The 19,296-nt window shown below is 48.3% G+C and overlaps 1 protein-coding gene across 3 annotated transcripts in view; it reads right to left on the reverse strand.

Moving 5' to 3' along the window:
* The window catches only part of LOC141198593 (uncharacterized), a 259,680-nt gene that overhangs the window by 41,266 nt on the left and 199,118 nt on the right, over nucleotides 1-19,296 (reverse strand). The window contains exon 1 of one of the 3 annotated variants that reach the window (XM_073663016.1): nucleotides 1,962-2,133. The exons of the other annotated variants lie outside the window; for them this stretch is intronic. The gene's annotated coding sequence lies outside the window, so the exon portion shown is untranslated. Of the gene's footprint in view, nucleotides 1-1,961; nucleotides 2,134-19,296 lie in introns of those variants that run through there. 3 annotated transcript variants of the gene reach the window in all.

Here is a 19,296-nt window from a genome sequence, read left to right on the forward strand (position 1 = left end):
GATTGACTTTCTGGATTTACTCATTTCCAGAAACTCAGACGGTACTATCGACACAGATATTTTCCGTAAGGAAACATCGACCAATTCATTACTCCACTTTACTTCATCCCACCCCCCTAAATTAAAAAGCTCTATACCCATAGGACATTTCCTGAGGGCACGAAGGATCTGTTCCAATGAGGAGAAATTTAAGGATCAAATAAAAGATCTTACTACGAGATTTCGCAATAGTGGATATAGACAACATGACATCAATAAGGGGCTAACCAGGGCCAAGAATACTTCCAGACAGATATTGCTCAGTACATCACCTAGGCCACATAATAGATCAAGGGATAGCCAATCAGACATGACGCCTAGATTTATCTCTACATTTAATGCAAATTGGCGCTCAATCAGAGACATCCTTTCGAAACATTGGCCAATCCTCCTCACTGATAAGGATCTGCGCAGTAACTTGGCAGGTTGCCCACTGATCACCTGGCGGAAATCGCAAACACTGGCAGACTTACTTTGCAACAGTCATTACATACCCCCAGGAAATCGGTTTATCTTCGGCAGCAGAGGCCCACCATGGGGTAGCTTCTCTTGCGGCAGATGTTCAGTCTGTAAATATATTCCCAAAACTATGGAATTCCAGAATTCCAGTAGTGATAAAACCTACAAGATTGTACATCATATATCCTGTGATACTGAAGCAGTAGTATACCACTTCACCTGCCCTTGTGGATTGATCTATGTGGGGATGACCACAAGATCGTTAAAAATTCGCATTCAGGAACATATCCGAGATATTAAAAATGCAAGTACATGCTCGGATTCGTTCCTATTGAAAACCATCCCGAAACATTATTATGAAGTTCATCAAAGCAATCCCAAGGGCACGGTGGTATGCGGTATCGATCACATATCTCTCGGAATTAGAGGAGGTAATCTAAAGCAAAAGCTACTGCAGAGGGAAACACGATGGATAATAATATTGGATACAATAGCCCCTAGAGGACTTAACGAAAGCGTGAGTTTCAAGCCCTTCTTAGTCTAAAGAGTTCAAATATTTTTATTTTAACAGTGGGTTTTGGTATAAAACTGTACATACTAGTCTATGTTTTTTAACTGCATTGTCTTCTTCATCATAGACCTTATGATTCATCTGATGTTATCCGGCCTCAAAGACGATGGGAATATGCCGATCTACAACATCTAATACTAATATCGTTATACAAGAATCTACTGTACTGCTATTGGCTCCTGGCATGTATCAGACAACTCCACCTACTGTACAGAACCTGTGAATGTACATGTTATTATATGTATATTTAATGATTATATAAGAGACCACCGTATGTATATGCACAGAGTATAAGCACTTTACAGGCTATAACTATTATGACTGGCAGCTATGTTGATATCAATGTGACCTGCACATGCTGCATGGTATAAATACCTTACAGATCATGACTATCATAGCTGGCAGCTATGCTGATATTACTGTGATCTGCACATACTGTATGGTGTGAGTACCTCACAGATCGTAACTATTATGGCTGGCAGCTGTGCTGGTATTACTGGCATCTGCACATACTGTATGGTGTGAGTACCTCACAGATCGTAACTATTATGGCTGGCAGCTGTGCTGGTATTACTGGCATCTGCACATGCTGTATTGTGTAAGCACCTCACAGATCATGACTATTATAACTGGCAGCTATATTGATACTACCATGATCTGCACATACTGCATGGTGTAAGTACTTTACAAGTTACAACTTCTATAGCCAGCAGCTGCACTGTTATTACTATGATCTGTACGTATTACTGCTACCTTAGGATATTTTTTATAAATCTAGGCAGCAGTATTAGATCTGCCAATTACCCTGTGGCTCTATTTGAACCATTAGAATAGATCAGTATGCCATACTATTCTTGTACACATCTTTTTAGATATTTGGAAGCTTACTTACCCTTATGGATTTATCTTTCTGACTAGCCTGACAGAGGGGAGACCAGGGATGTCCCCAATACCACCGGACTGGCCACCCATCTGCTGTTGGGATGTATGTCCCTGATCTCCGCTTCTGTCAGACTTGCTTCATCTAATCGGCACTTCCTCTAAGCATTCTACACCTGCATACCTCTAGCGTCTGGGACGGGCCTGGGTTGCCAGGGCAGCAGGATGAGTCATTCACTCTCTGCTATGCACGGCTTGCCCAGAACACGCCCGGCTGCAGGAAAGGGCAGAGCATTTGTAATGCAGGACGCTGATTGGCTGGACTGGATAGTTGGATCATATTTATACTCCCACCCACACACTCATAGCCATGCCTCCTGACGAAGCCACGCAGGCGAAACGCGCGTCGAGGCGCGCTATCAGCCCCCTCCTGGCAGAGCGTGCATAGCACATAGAACATGTCACAAGGTAAAAATTATCACTATATCTATGTATTATATTAGAGTCATATGGTTCTAGTACATGCATCTAAACGTGTATTGCATAACGATTACCTCATGACTGTCTATCCCTGATAGTTCTTCCACTTCCTCTATATAGGAACTTAACACATTTGCTTGCTTATTTGCAGACTGCATTTCAAATACTGATATACTCTGCATTAATGAGATCAGCGCTTGACTATATTATACTCCATGGTCGAATAGATCAGGATTTGACAGTATCTTACTACTAGATTATCATTCTGTTGGCAATCTGTCATTGGATATATATAGATACCTCTATATATAATTATTTACTGATTTCTGTGACACTCTTCTATGGGGGGGATGGTCTCCTTTTATTGGCTTCTTTCATCTGCCTATCTGGTTCTGCTTCTTTCACCAGTCACCACTAATATTATGTAAACTCTTTTATGGTTGTCTATTTATAAAATAATAAATATAAATTTTCATTAAGAGCTCTTTCTCTGGTTCCCTTCTTTGGAAATTCGTGTCAATATAGATGTGGCTGACATTTTGGATATAGATTCTCCTGCTCCCCCTTTTTTGGATGCTACATTCTGACCAGGGGGCCTGCTTCCAAGGGCGAGTGATGGATGAGTTGTACCGCATCTATGGAATCGACCGTTCCCGAACAACGCCCTACCACCCGCAAGGGAACGGCGCATGCGAGCGCTTTAACCGAACCCTGTTGCAAATGTTGCGAACGCTGGAAGTGGACAAAAAGATGAAGTGGCCCGAATATGTGTCCGAGCTGGTGTGGGTGTATAATAATCGAGTTCATGTGACCACCGGCTACACCCCTTACATGTTGCTGTTTGGAAGAAGTGGCCGAGAAATCACTGAACTGGAGCTAGACTCAGTAGACCCCGGCCCGGGCGGTAGCCCAAGTACCTGGATTCGAGAACACCGGCGTCGGCTCCATACAGTGAGAAGACTGGTTGCTCAGAAGTTTCAGGAAGTAGAGCATGCAGTTCGGCCCCCGACGACAGGTGGATCACTTCAGCCAGGAGACCGAGTGCTGGTGAGGGCTAAATGATTTGGAAGTAAACTGGACCATCGTTGGGAGGCGATACCATATCGGGTGGTGGAGAAAGTTCACCCAGACAACCCAGTCTACGAGGTTAGGCCCGAAGGGGATGACGCCGCGACACCCAGGGTGTTGCACCGTAATATGCTGCGATCTTGCTCCTCTGAAGCAGAAGTCTGTAACGGAGTTGGGCCCCCAGACGTATTGGCTGAAGTGCCACATGCAGGAACCTTAGGGGATGAAGAAGGATGGGCCACAATGCAGTTGGGTCCGTCAGAACCGTTGATGCCAACCCCGAGTGGAATTCCAAATGAGTCGGGAAATGATTTGCAATCCCCAGTGGTTGATTCCTCGGATCTCCCGGAGTCAACTCCGCAAGAAGAGCTCCGCAGAACTGAGCGGGCTAATGCCGGAATCCCTCCTAACCGGTATGCTCAGGAAGAGTTCATCTGGTCTCAAATCCAACAGAAAACGCAGGAGTGTGCCCAACTCCTGTCTGAGCTTGCACTGCCTGGAAGGAGGCATCAGTTCTGCGAGAAGCCCACTCGCCCGAGGACTGGCAAGCAAAAAGGAGGTTGGAATGTAGCCCAGTCAAGAGAGCTTGTAAAAGAACTTCTACATGATGTTTCAAGGATGGAAAGAGACTGCCATCTACTGGCCAGACGCAGTCAAGCGGAACCAAGATATGCAAGGGAAGTTGCAGGGAGAGCAAGTTCAGACGCTGGACCTGATCAGGTGACTTCCAGGAAGGAGTTCCGGAAAATAAGAGGCCAGCGCGCAAAACCTGCGGGGTCTTTGGCGCCAAGCAGCAGAAAGGAGCAGATGTGTTCCCTGCATCCTGAGAAACCCTGCATGACAGGCCTAAGCCAGATGCCTGTGAGGTGCCACAGCCGGGCACCGGTAAAAGAGCTCCGGATATCTCGCGGATGTTACCTGAGTGCTGTGCCTGCTGAGGAGACTAGGAACCTGATTGCGGTGCTGAGTGAGTTCGCGGAACCCGACGTCGCCCGCCGACAGACGAGGCCTGGACCCCCCTATCCAAGGCTCGAGAGACTGCCTCCAACAGCCAAGCAGAGATGAGTTGAGAGATGGTTGCCCCAGGAAAGTCACGCCAGCGGAAGCGGAGGAGCTGCATACGTGAACAGGGCCGTCACTTCCACTGTTCACTGTTGGGAGGGGAACGGTTGGGACTAAAGGAGCACAACATGATCTAATTGAATTTATGCGGAAGAGACTCACGGCCTAGCGGGAATAACCGGTGACCCCCGCTAGGGCCAAATGTACAGTTAAAGAACTTACGTGGTGTCTCCCATGACTGAGGGCATCACCCTACTTAAGAGACTTTGCCTTACTTAAGAGACTTCACCTTACTTTGAGAGGCTTCACCTTACTTTGAGAGACTGCGTCTTATTTTGAGAGATTTTGCCTTTTGCTGATATATTGAATTACTGTTCATTACCCTTGTTACTAATCCCTTGTTCAGAATACCTGTTGCATAAAATTGTTTATTTTCATCTCAGACTGTTCTCGCCTTGTGTCTCTGTGCGTTGTATTCCCGCACCTGCATTACATGATTGTATATGGGGGATAAAGGAAAGTTTTGTGTCAAATATGACTCCAAGACATCGAGCTTGCTGCTTGGGGGTTATGGTGGCACAACCCAAGAAAATTAAAAAGTCAGGTATAGGTAGGTTAGTAGAGAGAGAAAAAACAAGGAGTTCAGTTTTGGAGAGATTCAGTTTCAGATAGAGGGAAGACATGATGTTAGAGACAGCAGACAGACAATCACTGGTATTTTGTATTAGAGTGGGGGTGATGTCAGGTGAAGAGGTGTATAGTTGGGTGTCATCAGCATTGAGATGGTACTGGAAATCAAATCTGCTGATGGTTTGTCCAATAGGAGCAGTATACAAGGAGAAGAGGAGGGGACCTAAGATTGATCCTTGTGGAACCCCGATAGTAAGAGGAAGATTAGAGGAAAAGAGCCGGCAAAAGATACCGTGAAGGAGCGGTCAGAGGTAGGAGAAGAACCAGGAGGGAGCGGTGTCCTTGAGGCCTATACAGCGGAGCATAGTGAGGAGGAGCTGATGATCTACAGTGTCAAAAGCGGCAGAGAGATCCAGGAGAAACAGCAGGGAGTAGTGACCATTAGATTTAGCTGTTAGTAGATCATTAGAGACTTTAGTGAGGGCAGTTTCAGTATGAGGAGCGGAAACCGGATTGTAAAGGGTCGAGAAGAGAGTTATCTGAGAGATAGCGGATTAGGCGGGAATGGACCAGGCGTTCCTGGAGTTTAGAGATGAAGGGAAGATTAGAGACCGGTCTGTAGTTAGCAGTGCAGTTCTGGTCCAGGGATGGCTTTTTCAGTAAAAGGGTTATGATGGCTTGTTTAAGTGAGGAGGGAAAGATACCTGAAGAAAGAGAGAGGTCAAATAATTTAGTTAGGTGGGTAGTGATGTCAAGGTAAAATATATATATTATAGAAAATCAATTTGTTTATTTTAATAGATTACCTAATCAGTGTGAATTAATATAGAGATGATGGAATAATCTATGTGTATGTATGTATGCAAATGTGTATATGCACATTGATTATGTTAAGAGTTAATGATATATAACAGTTTCTGTTCTCAGGCTATGTGCCCACGATGCAGAAATGCTCCGGATTTTTCCTGAGCGTTTCTGCATGTCCCTGGCAGAAAAAATGTATGCGGATTGTACATGCGGATTTTACATGTGGATTGTACATGCGGATTTTACATGTGGATTGTACGTGCGGATTGTACATGCGGATTTTACATGTGGATTGTACATGCGGATTTTACATGCGTTTTTCCTGCCAGGGACAAGCGGATGTGAAGCTTTCTTCACATGCATTTCCGCATGCGCATTGAAAAGCGCTTTCCAAGCGATTTTAACATCACTTGGAAAGTGCTTGACAACTTGGTCACACTATATAAATCCATGCAAACGGCATGGATTTATATAGTGTGTCCGAAAGAATGTTAAAAAATAAAAAATAAATGTCATACTTACCTTCTGATGGCCCCCGGTGTCTTTATCCGATGCGTCTCAGCTTGCCGGCAACTCGCGGTACACTGAAGGACCTGCCGTCACATGACTAAATGACGTCAGCGCAGGTCCTTGAATCCACCGCGATCTGCCGGCAAGCCAAGACAAGCACACCGGGGGCCATCAGAAGTTAAGTATAATATTTATGTTTTATTTTATTCTTTTTTTACAGGTACTATGGTACCTGGGTCCGGAGGAGAGTCTCCTCTTCTCCAGACCCGGGTACCATCCGCACATTGAAACGCATGGAATGCGCATGTACAGATCCAGTGATGCGGATTCCTTGCGTTCCAATGCAAGTCAATGGCGGCGAAAACGCAGCGCTTCCGCAAAATAATTGATCGTGCTGCTGAGAGACGACTTCACCCCTCCCATCAGAATTCCTAAGGTGTTACTGAGGCCAGGAGATACATGGATGAGCAAATTGCAGTGTGCCAAGTTATCAGAAGGAGCAATGAATTTTACTAATCCCACCTAGAAGTAGAATACTATATAACCCCATGTCTACATAATAAAGTATGTCATTTTGCGAGGTTTAGTCTCTGAGTGAAGTTTTTCAACCATATTAGCAAATTTGGTTGATTTGCATTCACTCGGACATCTTTAATTAGGAGGAGAGCAGTTACCTAGTGTATCTTAAATTGGTGAAACCTCCACAGTGACAGCTGGGGAAAGGAACTGAATGAGCTGTGAGGGAATAGGGTCACTGTTGCAGGTTGTAGGGCAGGAAGAAGTGAGGAGTCTGGTCACTTCTTCTTCTGTGACCAGCTCGAAGATGGAAAGTGAACTTGAGGTGCGGGAGGGAAGGGAATCCAGAATCTGAGGGGATTGTGTAAAAATGTCTTGACAGATATGATTGATTTTTGCAGGAAATAAGTGGCCAGATCATCAGTGCTAAGGTTGGTGACGGGGGTCTGTACTTTAGAGCTCAGGAGGGAGTTTGGAGCGTCGGCGTCCCTGCCTCCTGCGTGGCAGGGACGCCGTTCCCCTCACCTCTCCACTCCGTGTCCGGCGTCCTCCTCCCGCTCTGATGGCAGCGCGCGCTGCTTCCCGGTCACTGTGCTTAGGGCACGCACGCGCTCCCTCTCTCTTAAAGGGGCCGCGCGCGCCGTCCTAAAAAGTCCTCGGCCAATGGCCGGAGGATCTCACCATATATAAGGCACCTCCTCCAAAATGGAGGTGCCCGAGCAATGTTGTTGCAAAGCCTTTCAACTCTGCTTCAGCCCTCAGGTCCCATTGCCAGCTTGTTTTCCAGTGCTGTCTACCTGCTTGCAATCCTGTGGTCCGACAGTCTGCCTACCAGCATCTGCCAGTCTGTCTATGGATCAGTCCACCTGCGGACCAGGAAGCACCTGCCAGATACCTGCCTAATACCTGTCTACCTGCTTGCAATCCTGCGGTCCAACAGTCTGCCTACCAGCACCTGCCAGTCTGTCTATGGATCAGTCCGCCCGCGGACCAGGAAGCACCTGCCAGATACCTGCCTGATACCTGCCTGCCTGCCAGCCTGTCCAGAGACTCTTACCCGCTCACCTGGGAGCGCTCACCTGCTACCCGCCTGCTAGCCTACCTGGAGGCTTAGCCGTCACTTGCTGTGACCACCTGCCTGTCCAGAGACTCTTACCCTGCTGTCACTTGCCGTGACCACCTGCCTGTCCCGAGACTCTTATCCTGCTGTCACTTGCCGTGACCACCTGCCTGTCGAGAGACTCTTACGCTGCTGTCACTTGCCGTGACCACCCGCCTGTCTAGAGACTCTTATCCTGCTGTCACTTGCCGTGACCACCCGCCTGTCAAGAGACTGTCCCCGTCACTCGCCGTGACCTCCTGCCCTTCTACCCAGAGACTGTCCATGTCACTTGACGTGACTGCCTGCCCGCTTTCCCTGGGAGCCACCCGCTTCCTTACAAGGACTGCCCCTTTGTATAGTAGCTCAGAGGTTCCACCTCCCAGACCCGTTACAGTTTGCTCGGGCCATGGAACCCAGTGGCACCCAAGCTCCCTCGCTCTCGGACCTATGTCATGAACTATCCCGTCAGCGGTCCCAACAGGACTCCATCGTGGGCCAACTGCGTAGTGTTAACTCCCGCATGGACACACTGACCGCCTCATCGGGAGCTGCTTCCACCCGCACAACTACTACTCCGGCAGCGCCGCTGCCCATCAACACCATGGCATCCCTTCCCGATCCACGCCTTTCCACCCCGCCTCGTTTTGGTGGAGATCCCGGCCTGGCACGAGGCTTCATTAACCAGTGCACCCTGCACTTTGAACTTTTGGCATACCAGTTCACCACTGACCGAGCCAAGGTGGCCTTCATCATGTCCCATCTCACTGGGGAGGCACTGGCTTGGCTAAATCCTCTATGGGAGAGAGGAGACCCCCTGGTATCCAACCTGCCAGCCTTTCTCACGGCCTTCCGGAAAGTCTTAGACGAACCAGGACGAAAGACCTCATCCGCCTCATCTCTGCTACACCTCCGTCAAGGGAGTCTCACCGTGGGCCAATATGCCATATGGTTCCGTACCCTTGCTTCCGAGCTTGCCTGGGATAATGAGGCACTGGTTTCCGTCTTCTGGGAGGGCCTGTCCGGCCGGATTAAAGATGAACTTGCCGGTCGGGACATTCCTACCACTCTCGATGACTTAGTGACACTTGCCACCCGGATTGACATTCGGTTCCAGGAGTGCACCAAAGAGGTCACCCGTGAGAGGAGGTTTCCATGCCTTGCTCCTACTTTTCTGAATCCCGTCTCTTCCTCTGTAACTCCCCGGGCGCACTCGCCAGAGCCCATGCAGGTCGACCAAACCAAGATGGTCAAAACCCGTCAAGAGTTTCGCCGTGCCGAGGGGAGCTGTTTCTACTGTGGTAGTTAGGAGCACCGTATCCGTTCCTGCCCGGAGAGGTCGGGAAACGCCTGTGTCTAGGATCGCTCAGAGAGGTCGTCTTAGACAAGAATAAATCCTCTCCTTCTCTGATGCTGTCGGTCTCTATCATCTGCGGGGAGAACCGTTACTTTGAACTTGCTCAACTTGATTCTGGAGCTGCCGGAAATCTCATTTCTCAGTCCCTGGTAGAGAAATACCGCATTCCCACCAAACCTCTGGCTGTACCCTTATCTGTCGCCTCCGTGGATGGGGGTCTCTTACCGCATCCCATCCGACTCATCACAGAATCCATAACTCTGCAGGTGGGAATGCTGCACTCTGAGAGCATCTTCTTCCATGTTCTGCCTGGACTCTCTCACGCCCTCTTGCTAGGCCTACCTTGGCTCCAGAGACATGCACCCGTGCTTGATTGGCAGACCGGAGAAGTCCTTCGCTGGGGGCAGGACTGCCATAAGACTTGTTTAGTTCCCGTTCGTCCTGCCCGTCCTTCTCCTACCCCAGCCAATCTACCCGGCCTACCGGTTCCCTATTGGTCTTATGCGGACGTCTTTAACAAAAGAGAAGCAGAGACATTACCCCCTCATAGACCATACGATTGCCCAATCGACCTGATACCCGGCGCTACTCCTCCCCGTGGGCGTATTTACCCTTTGTCCGCTGCTGAAACCCGGTCCATGTCTGAATATATCGAGGAGAATCTGGCCCGGGGATTTATCCGGAAATCTACCTCCCCGGCGGGAGCAGGCTTCTTCTTCATCAAAAAGAAAGACGGCTCACTCTGTCCCTGTATAGACTATAGAGGCCTTAACCAGATCACGGTGAAAAATAAATACCCCCTTCCGCTCATTCCTGAATTATATGACCGTCTGAGGGGTGCTAGAATCTTCACCAAGCTGGATCTCCGTGGGGCGTATAACCTGGTCCGTATCCGTCAGGGGGATGAATGGAAGACGGCATTCAACACCCGGGACGGCCACTATGAATACCTCGTAATGCCCTTCGGTCTCTGTAATGCTCCCGTCGTCTTTCAAGAGTTGGTCAATGACATCTTCAGTGACCTTCTCTACTCCTGCGTGGTGGTGTACCTGGACGACATCTTGGTCTTCTCTCCGGATCTTCCCACACACCGGAGGGACGTTCGTCAGGTCCTGCTCAGGCTCAGGCAGAACCACCTCTATGCAAAATATGAGAAGTGCCTCTTTGAGCAGACCTCGCTTCCGTTTCTGGGCTACATAATCTCTCAGACCGGCCTACGAATGGATCCTGAGAAACTGTCTGCCATCCAGAAGTGGCCCCGACCGGAGGGGTTGAAGGCTATTCAGCGGTTCCTGGGCTTCGCCAACTACTACCGCCTCTTCATTCCGCACTTCTCTTCCCGGACTGCCCCTATCTCTGCGCTCACCCGTAAGGGCGCTAATCCCAAAGAATGGCCGCCCGAAGCATTGGAGGCCTTCCTTTCCTTGAAACAAGCTTTCTCCTCCGCCCCTGTGCTGCATCGTCCGGACGGCAACAAACAATTCTTCCTAGAAGTAGACGCTTCCTCCTCCGGAGCCGGAGCGGTACTCACCCAAAAGTCGTCTTCCGGAAGAATGGTAACCTGCGGCTTCTTCTCCAAACTCTTCTCCTCTTCTGAGCGCAATTATTCTATAGAAGACCGAGAATTATTAGCCATTAAGCTGGCACTGGAGGAGTGGCGTTACCTGCTCGAGGGGGCTCTTCACCCGGTAATAATTTACACGGACCACAAGAACTTGGCTTACCTCCAGAGTGCCCAGAGACTTAACCCGCGCCAAGCCCGGTGGTTCTTGTTCTTCGCCCGCTTTGATTTCATTCTTCATTTTCACCCGGCAGACAAAAACATCAAAGCTGATGCCTTGTCCCGATCCTTTTTGGTCTCTGATCTAGAGGAGGAGCCTAAGCACATCATTGACCCCGCCAAAGTAATGCAGGTGGCCCCCGTGAATCTAAATCGTCTTCCACCCGTTAAGACGTTCGTAACAGTACCTGATCGTGAGAAAGTCCTACACTGGGGACATTCGTCTAAGCTAGCTGGCCATGCTGGTCAGAAAAAGACCCTCCAGCTTATTACCCGGCATTACTGGTGGCCTACCCTGCACAAGGACGTAATAGACTTTGTTTCAGCCTGTGCGTCCTGCGCCCGCTACAAGGTTCCTAGACACCTGCCAGCCGGCCACCTCCTGCCTCTTCCTGTACCTGCTGCCCCGTGGCAGCATATAGCCATGGACTTTATAACGGACCTCCCTGTCTCTGCCGGTTGTACGGTCATTTGGGTGGTCGCTGACCGCTTTTGTAAGATGGCTCACTTCATTCCCCTGCCGGGCCTCCCGTCTGCATCTGAGTTGGCTAAAGACTTTATCCATCATATTTTCCGTCTTCATGGTCTTCCTCTCCACATCGTATCCGATCGAGGAGTTCAGTTCACCTCTCGCTTCTGGCGAGCCATGTGTAAATTGCTGAGGGTCACCTTGGACTTCTCTTCTGCTTATCACCCACAGTCCAATGGTCAAGTAGAGCGGATCAACCAAATTTTAACCAGTTACCTCCGGCACTTTGTTAATGCTCACCATTCCGACTGGGTGGATCTTTTACCGTGGGCTGAATTATCCTACAATAATCACGAGAGCGAATCTTCCTCCATATCCCCGTTTTTTATAGTCTACGGTCAGCATCCTCGGATCCCGTTTCCCGTCTCCACCTCGGTGGACAATCCGGCTGTGGAATCTCTTGTTAGCGAATTTTCCTCCATTTGGGAAAGTACCAGATCCGCACTTCTTCAGTCATCCGAGCGGATGAAAAAACAGGCTGACAAAAGACGTCTGGATCCGCCACAATTCCGTCCTGGAGATAAAGTCTGGCTCTCGTCCAAATATGTCCGGCTCAAGATTCCTTCCTACAAGTTAGGGCCTCGGTTCATCGGCCCACTGGAAGTTATCAAACAAATCAACCCGGTGGCCTATAAATTGAAACTCCCGGCCAACTTGCGGATCCCTAACTCCTTCCATGTATTTCTACTCAAAACCGTTGTACTTAACTCTTTTTCCAAGTCTACAGGTACGCCTCCTGCTCCGCTGAAAACGAGTTTGAGGTAGAGAACATTCTGGCCACCAAAAGGGTAAGAGGAAAGACCTTTTTTCTAGTGGATTGGAAGGGGTTTGGTCCTGAGGAGAGAACGTGGGAGCCCCGGGAGAACATCCATGCCTCTCTTATCCTTGATAAATTTCTCTCTGGCCTAAAAAAGGGGGGGCCTAAAGGGGGGGGGGGGTACTGTAGCGTCGGCGTCCCTGCCTCCTGCTAGGCAGTGACGCCGTTCCCCTCACCTCTCCGTGCCCGGCGTTCTCCTCCCGCTCTGATGGCAGCGCGCGCTGCTTCCCGGTCACTCTGCTTAGGGCGTGCGCGCCCTCCCTCTCTCTTAAAGGGGCCGCGCGCGCCGTCCTAAGGAGTCCCCGGCCAATGGCCGGAGGATATCACCATATATAAGGCACCTCCTCCAAAATGGAGGTGCCTGAGCAATGTTGTTGCAAAGCCTTTCAACTCGGCTTCAGCCCTCAGGTCCCGTTGCCAGCTTGTTTTCCAGTGCTATCTACCTGCTTGCAATCCTACGGTCCGACAGTCTGCCTACCAGCATCTGCCAGTCTGTCTATGGATCAGTCCGCCTGCGGACCAGGAAGCACCTGCCAGATACCTGCCTGATACCTGACTACCTGCTTGCAATCCTGCGGTCAACAGTCTGCCTACCAGCACCTGCCAGTCTGTCTATGGATCAGTCCGCCCGCGGACCAGGAAGCACCTGCCAGATACCTGCCTGATACCTGCCTGCCTGCCAGCCTGTCCAGAGACTCTTACCCGCTCACCTGGGAGCACTCACCTGCTACCCGCCTGCTAGCCTACCTGGAGGCTTAGCCGTCACTTGCTGTGACCACCTGCCTGTCCAGAGACTCTTACCCTGCTGTCACTTGCCGTGACCACCTGCCTGTCCAGAGACTCTTATCCTGCTGTCACTTGCCGTGACCACCTGCCTGTCGAGAGACTCTTACCCTGCTGTCACTTGCCGTGACCACCCGCCTGTCTAGAGACTCTTATCCTGCTGTCACTTGCCGTGACCACCCGCCTGTCAAGAGACTGTCCCCGTCACTCGCCGTGACCTCCTGCCCTTCTACCCAGAGACTGTCCCTGTCACTTGACGTGACTGCCTGCCCGCTTTCCCTGGGAGTCACCCGCTTCCTTACAAGGACTGCCCCTTTGTATAGTAGCTCAGAGGTTCCACCTCCCAGACCCGTTACAGGTTTCAAAGAGTCGTTTAGGATTGTTGGCTAGAGATGTGATGAGAGTGGTAAAGTAGACTTGTTTAGCCGGATGGAGAGCAGAATTATAAGTTTTGAGCATGAACTTATAGTTGATGAAGAGAAACCAAAAACAAGAAAAATACCCAAATAATTGAAAGTAAATGTATAGTGGATGAAGTTTTCTGTCAAAAGAGATTTTCTCCACAGATGCTCCACTCACAAAATAAGAATAAACTTTGTATGTACAATAAGGCAGGTACATAACTCATCATAGCTCAACATTTCCCGCTCATAATAGAATAACGGAATAGATTCAGGGATAGGCATTTTTTCATAATGGTATATGAAAAGTGCTTGGAGAAAACCTCCTCAAGGAGAAGTCTCTCATCCAGCTCCATTTCGCAGAGATCTCTTTTTGGCATCCATTCATGATAAAGCATCTGGAAGGGAGTCAAACATATGAACTCCACCCTGAGCCGAGCAGGGTAGATTATAGAATAGGAAATTTGCTTTTCACAGAGCCTCCTTTTTCTATCCCAGAACTTGACCCTCTTCTTCTGAACTTCTGTTGAAAAGTCAGGATAAATAGATATTTTCCTTCCATCAAGGGTAAGTGAAGAGTGGTCCCTGGCCTTTCGTAGGATAAGGTCTCTCTCTTTAAAATTTTGTAATTTGATGAGTACAGGTCTTGGTGGAGCACCCGGTGGCAAAAAACGTGTAGGAACTCTGTGAGCTCTTTCAATTGCAAAAAATTGAGAGAGAGTGTCTTTGCCGAACATTGTAGTCAGCCAGGATTCAAAAAAAATCAACTGAATTACGACTAGAGATGAGCGTTGTTCTACTCGAACTGTTCGCCAATCTCAAATTCGAGCTGTTTTGGGCGGTGTTCGAGCCGGTCGGCGAACACGAACAATTTGAGAAAAATTCGGCTGTTCAAGGTTATGTTCGATAACTGTTCGTGCACCAAAATCATAACTGGATTTTTTCTCAGTAATGATGAAAATTAATGTTAATACGCAGTTTGAGTGTACAGCGGGGCAGGGGGAGGGGCAGGGGATGGATCTCTGCAGGAACAATGAAGATCTCCATTTTTTTTTTTCTTTCCCGCATTTGCAGTGGGGAGGTGCAATCTGTCAGCCTATCAGCAGCGCACACACGGAGCGAAGTGCTTTTTTTCACACAAGCAAGGGCATGTGTGATTGGCAGTGTATGTCACATGTCCTTGCCCTATAAGACCAAGCCATTTTCCCCGTCGCCACCATTTTCTCACTGCTGCAGCTGCGTGTTAGACGGCACCGCTGTTGCTGTGTGCGCTATACCTTGTTAATTTCAAGCCAATTTTCGCACAAATATACAGATAGCTTGGGAGTAGGGAATAGTTGTGATTGCAGTCCTTTTAAGGACTAGGTTACAGCATTTCCTACGACTTTTATCAGGCAGGTCTGTGCTCTTAAATAGATAGATTGTGGGAGTAAAGACTAATTGTAATTGGAGTCCTTTTCAGGACTAGGTTACATCAGTTCCTATCAGTTTTTGCCAGGCAGGTCTGTGCCAGTGCTGTGCAAGTTTTTTTCACAGCATTTGGCTGAATCTAGCAAAGCTAATCCTTTTTGGCCTATTGCAGAGTGTGTTAGTCAGTGGAGTAGCCTATCTGTGTTGCAAGATATACCACCTGTGTATAGAATACCAATTTTTTTACTGCACCTAGTGAAGTAAAATCTTTTGGGCATAGCATCATTCTATTAGTCCATCTATACTGACCTCCATCAGGTTGCAAACTGAATATAATTTTTTTCTGCATCTAGCTCTGAAAAAATATTTGGGCTTCTAGCAGTGTGTGGGACTTGGTCTATTAGTCCATCTATACTGACCTCCATCAGGTTGCAAATTAAAAATAATTTTTTTCTTCATTTATCTCTGAAAAAATATTTGGGCTTCTAGCAGCGTGTGGGACTTGTTCTATTAGTCCATCTATACTGACCTCCATCAGGTTGCAAATTAAAAATAATTTTTTTCTGCATCTAGCTCTGAAAAAATATTTGGGCTTCTAGCAGTGTGTGGGACTTGGTCTATTAGTCCATCTATACTGACCTCCATCAGGTTGCAAATTAAAAATAATTTTTTTCTGCATCTAGCTCTGAAAAAATATTTGGGCTTCTAGCAGTGTGTGGGACTTGGTCTATTAGTCCATCTATACTGACCTCCATCAGGTTGCAAATTGAATAAAAAAATTTTCTGCATCTAGCTCTGAAAAAATATTTGGGCTTCTAGCGGTGTGTGGGACTTGGTCTATTAGTCCATCTATACTGACCTCCATCAGGTTGCAAATTGAATAAAAAAATTTTCTGCATCTAGCTCTGAAAAAATATTTGGGCTTCTAGCAGTGTGTGGGACTTGTTCTATTAGTCCTTCTATACTGACGTCCAGCAGGTTGCAAATTGAATATAATTTTTTTCTGCATCTAGCTCTGAAAAAATATTTGGGCTTCTAGCGGTGTGTGGGACTTGGTCTATTAGTCCATCTATACTGACCTCCATCAGGTTGCAAATTAAAAATAATTTTTTTCTGCATCTAGCTCTGAAAAAATATTTGGGCTTCTAGCAGTGTGTGGGACTTGGTCTATTAGTCCATCTATACTGACCTCCATCAGGTTGCAAATTAAAAATAATTTTTTTCTGCATCTAGCTCTGAAAAAATATTTGGGCTTCTAGCAGTGTGTGGGACTTGGTCTATTAGTCCATCTATACTGACCTCCATCAGGTTGCAAATTAAAAATAATTTTTTTCTTCATTTAGCTCTGAAAAAATATTTGGGCTTCTAGCAGTGTGTGGGACTTGTTCTATTAGTCCTTCTATACTGACCTCCAGCAGGTTGCAAATTGAATATAATTTTTTTCTGCATCTAGCTCTGAAAAAATATTTGGGCTTCTAGCGGTGTGTGGGACTTGGTCTATTAGTCCATCTATACTGACCTCCATCAGGTTGCAAATTAAAAATAATTTTTTTCTGCATCTAGCTCTGAAAAAATATTTGGGCTTCTAGCGGTGTGTGGGACTTGGTCTATTAGTCCATCTATACTGACCTCCATCAGGTTGCAAATTAAAAATAATTTTTTTCTGCATCTAACCCAGCCAATAGTTTTGGCCTAATACCACAGTTTGGCCACTCAGCTCTGCTCGGTTACCATCCATTGTTTTTTTGTGCAAACAACTCCAGAGTTGTGAATTAGTTAACCACCAAAATGAGTGGAAAAAGGCCTGCTGCTGGTGGAAAGGGGAATAGGCGTGTTGGGAAGGGGAAAAAAGGTTGTGTCCGTGGGGTAGGTGCAGAAGAAAGACCATCTTCCAGCCAAACTAAAATGTCTACTTCTTTTAGCGGACAATGTGATAAGATCCCTTTCTTACGGCCACGCCAATCGCTACAAATTCCAGATGAGGCACAAAAACAGCAGGTGCTTCAACGGATATCAAGTGCTCCTTTAAGTGGGCTCTCCTCCACATCAACTTCAACATCACAAATACTCCAGTCCTCAAAGGTGTCACCCAAATCGCACTTGCTTCCTCACAGCTCCCAAATCTCCAGCTGCCCGTCTGAGTATGAGGTAGAACAGATGGTTGAGTCTGCAGAGCTGTTTACTCATACTATAGCCTGGGAATCAGAGGTCGACTCCAGCGCTTCTGTGAATCCAGACAAGGAAATGATCTGCACTGATGCCCAGAATCTTTGAGTCGGATCCAGGACCAGACGCAGAAGGTTCTGACCATAATGTAGACCCTCATTCCCAAACTGTAACTCCTGTTGGTGGAGACAATGAGGAAGACGATGATAAGACTCAAATACCTGATTGGAGCGACAACTTTAGTTTTTTGTCAGGGCAGGAACAGGTTGGCTCTGAGGACGACGGGTGTGATAACGCACAGGGTGATGATGATGAGGTCGGAGATCCCACTTACTGTCAACCCACAGTCAGCCAAGAGATGAGGTCAGCAGAGGAGGTGGAGGAAGATGCTAGTGACGACGAGGTCAGGTTGCGCCTTCCTGGACAGAGACGTAGTACTGGAAGCACGTCAACAACTGCATCCTCAAACACAACTCTGCCTCTCACCACAAGTCGTGGTGGCTCTTCAGGTCGCATGGGTGCTAAGCCTTGCATAGCCTGGGCATTTTTTCAGATCGATAAAGATGACCCAACTCGTGTTATCTGTAACATTTGTCAGCAAAAGCTAAGTAGAGGCCAAAAAATACATAGTTTGAGTACTTCATGCATGAACCGGCACATGGACATGAAGCATAAGTTGCAGTGGGAAGCTCAGTGTGCTACAATGCGGTCTAGCCGGCCGGGCCAACCACCGTCTGCCATATCTTGTGCATCCGCGGCCTCTTCATCCTCTGTGACTGGGGGGACAGCAGTCACACCTGTTTTGGGGCGCAGACCTGCCACCTCTTTACCCGCAACAGCCAGCGTGATTGGCAGGTCATCATTTTCTTTGGAGGTGGGAACACCAGCTGGTCTTGAGCGCTGTCCGACATCGATAGCACCACCTTTGGATCAAGGCAACCTAACATGTCCGCCTGCATCTTCCTCACAGACCGGCAGTTTGCCGGGGACACCCTTATCAACCCCGTCTAAGCACAATAGCCAGCCCTCGGTCCCTCAGATGTGGACAAGTAAAAGACCATTTCCTCCTAGCCATGAGAAAGCTAAGAGGTTGAATTTCACCATCTGCAAGCTCTTGGCTACAGAAATGCTGCCTTTCCGCCTGGTGGACACAGAGGATTTTCGAGACCTTATGTCCGTCGCAGTGCCCCAGTACCAGATGCCCAGTCGGCACTACTTCTCAAAGAAAGGTGTGCCTGCGCTCCACCAGCATGTCGCACACAACATCACCGCTTATTTGAGAAACTCTGTGTGTGACAGGGTGCATTTCACCACAGACACTTGGACGAGTAGGCATGGACAGGGGCGTTACATGTCGCTGACTGGGCACTGGGTAACTATGGTGACAGCAGGACAAGGGGCTGCTGTCCAAGTCTTGCCGTCCCCACGAGTTGTGCGTCAATCCTCTTTATGTCATTTTTCCTCCACTGCTTCTGCCTCCTCAACCTCCTCTCGGTCTTCCACCTGCACCCAAAGCCTGTCTGGTCATGCCACAAGCTTTCTAACTGCGCAGAAGGGATCCTGCACACCTCCTTACTATGCTGGCAGTAGGGCTCAACGTCATCAGGCGGTTTTTACATTGAAATGTCTGGGAAATGTGAGTCACACAGCTGAGGAGTTGTGGTCAGCTCTGGAGAACCAATTTCATGAATGGTTGTCTCCACTGGACCTGAAACCAGGGAAGGCCGTGTGCGACAATGCTGCAAACCTGGGTGCGGCCCTTCGCCGGGGCAATGTCACACACGTGCCTTGTATGGCTCACGTGTTGAACCTGGTTGTCCAGCAATTTTTAGCCCACTATCCCAGACTAGATGGCCTTCTGAAAGAGGGCACGGTCGCTGTGTGCTCACTTCCGCCGTTCGCATCCCGCAGCTCAGCGACTTACATCTCTACA

The sequence above is a fragment of the Phyllobates terribilis genome, unplaced genomic scaffold (genome assembly GCF_046119375.1).
Source record: "Phyllobates terribilis strain yellow unplaced genomic scaffold, ASM4611937v1 Scaffold_98__1_contigs__length_5973952, whole genome shotgun sequence".
Lineage (NCBI taxonomy): Eukaryota > Metazoa > Chordata > Amphibia > Anura > Dendrobatidae > Phyllobates > Phyllobates terribilis.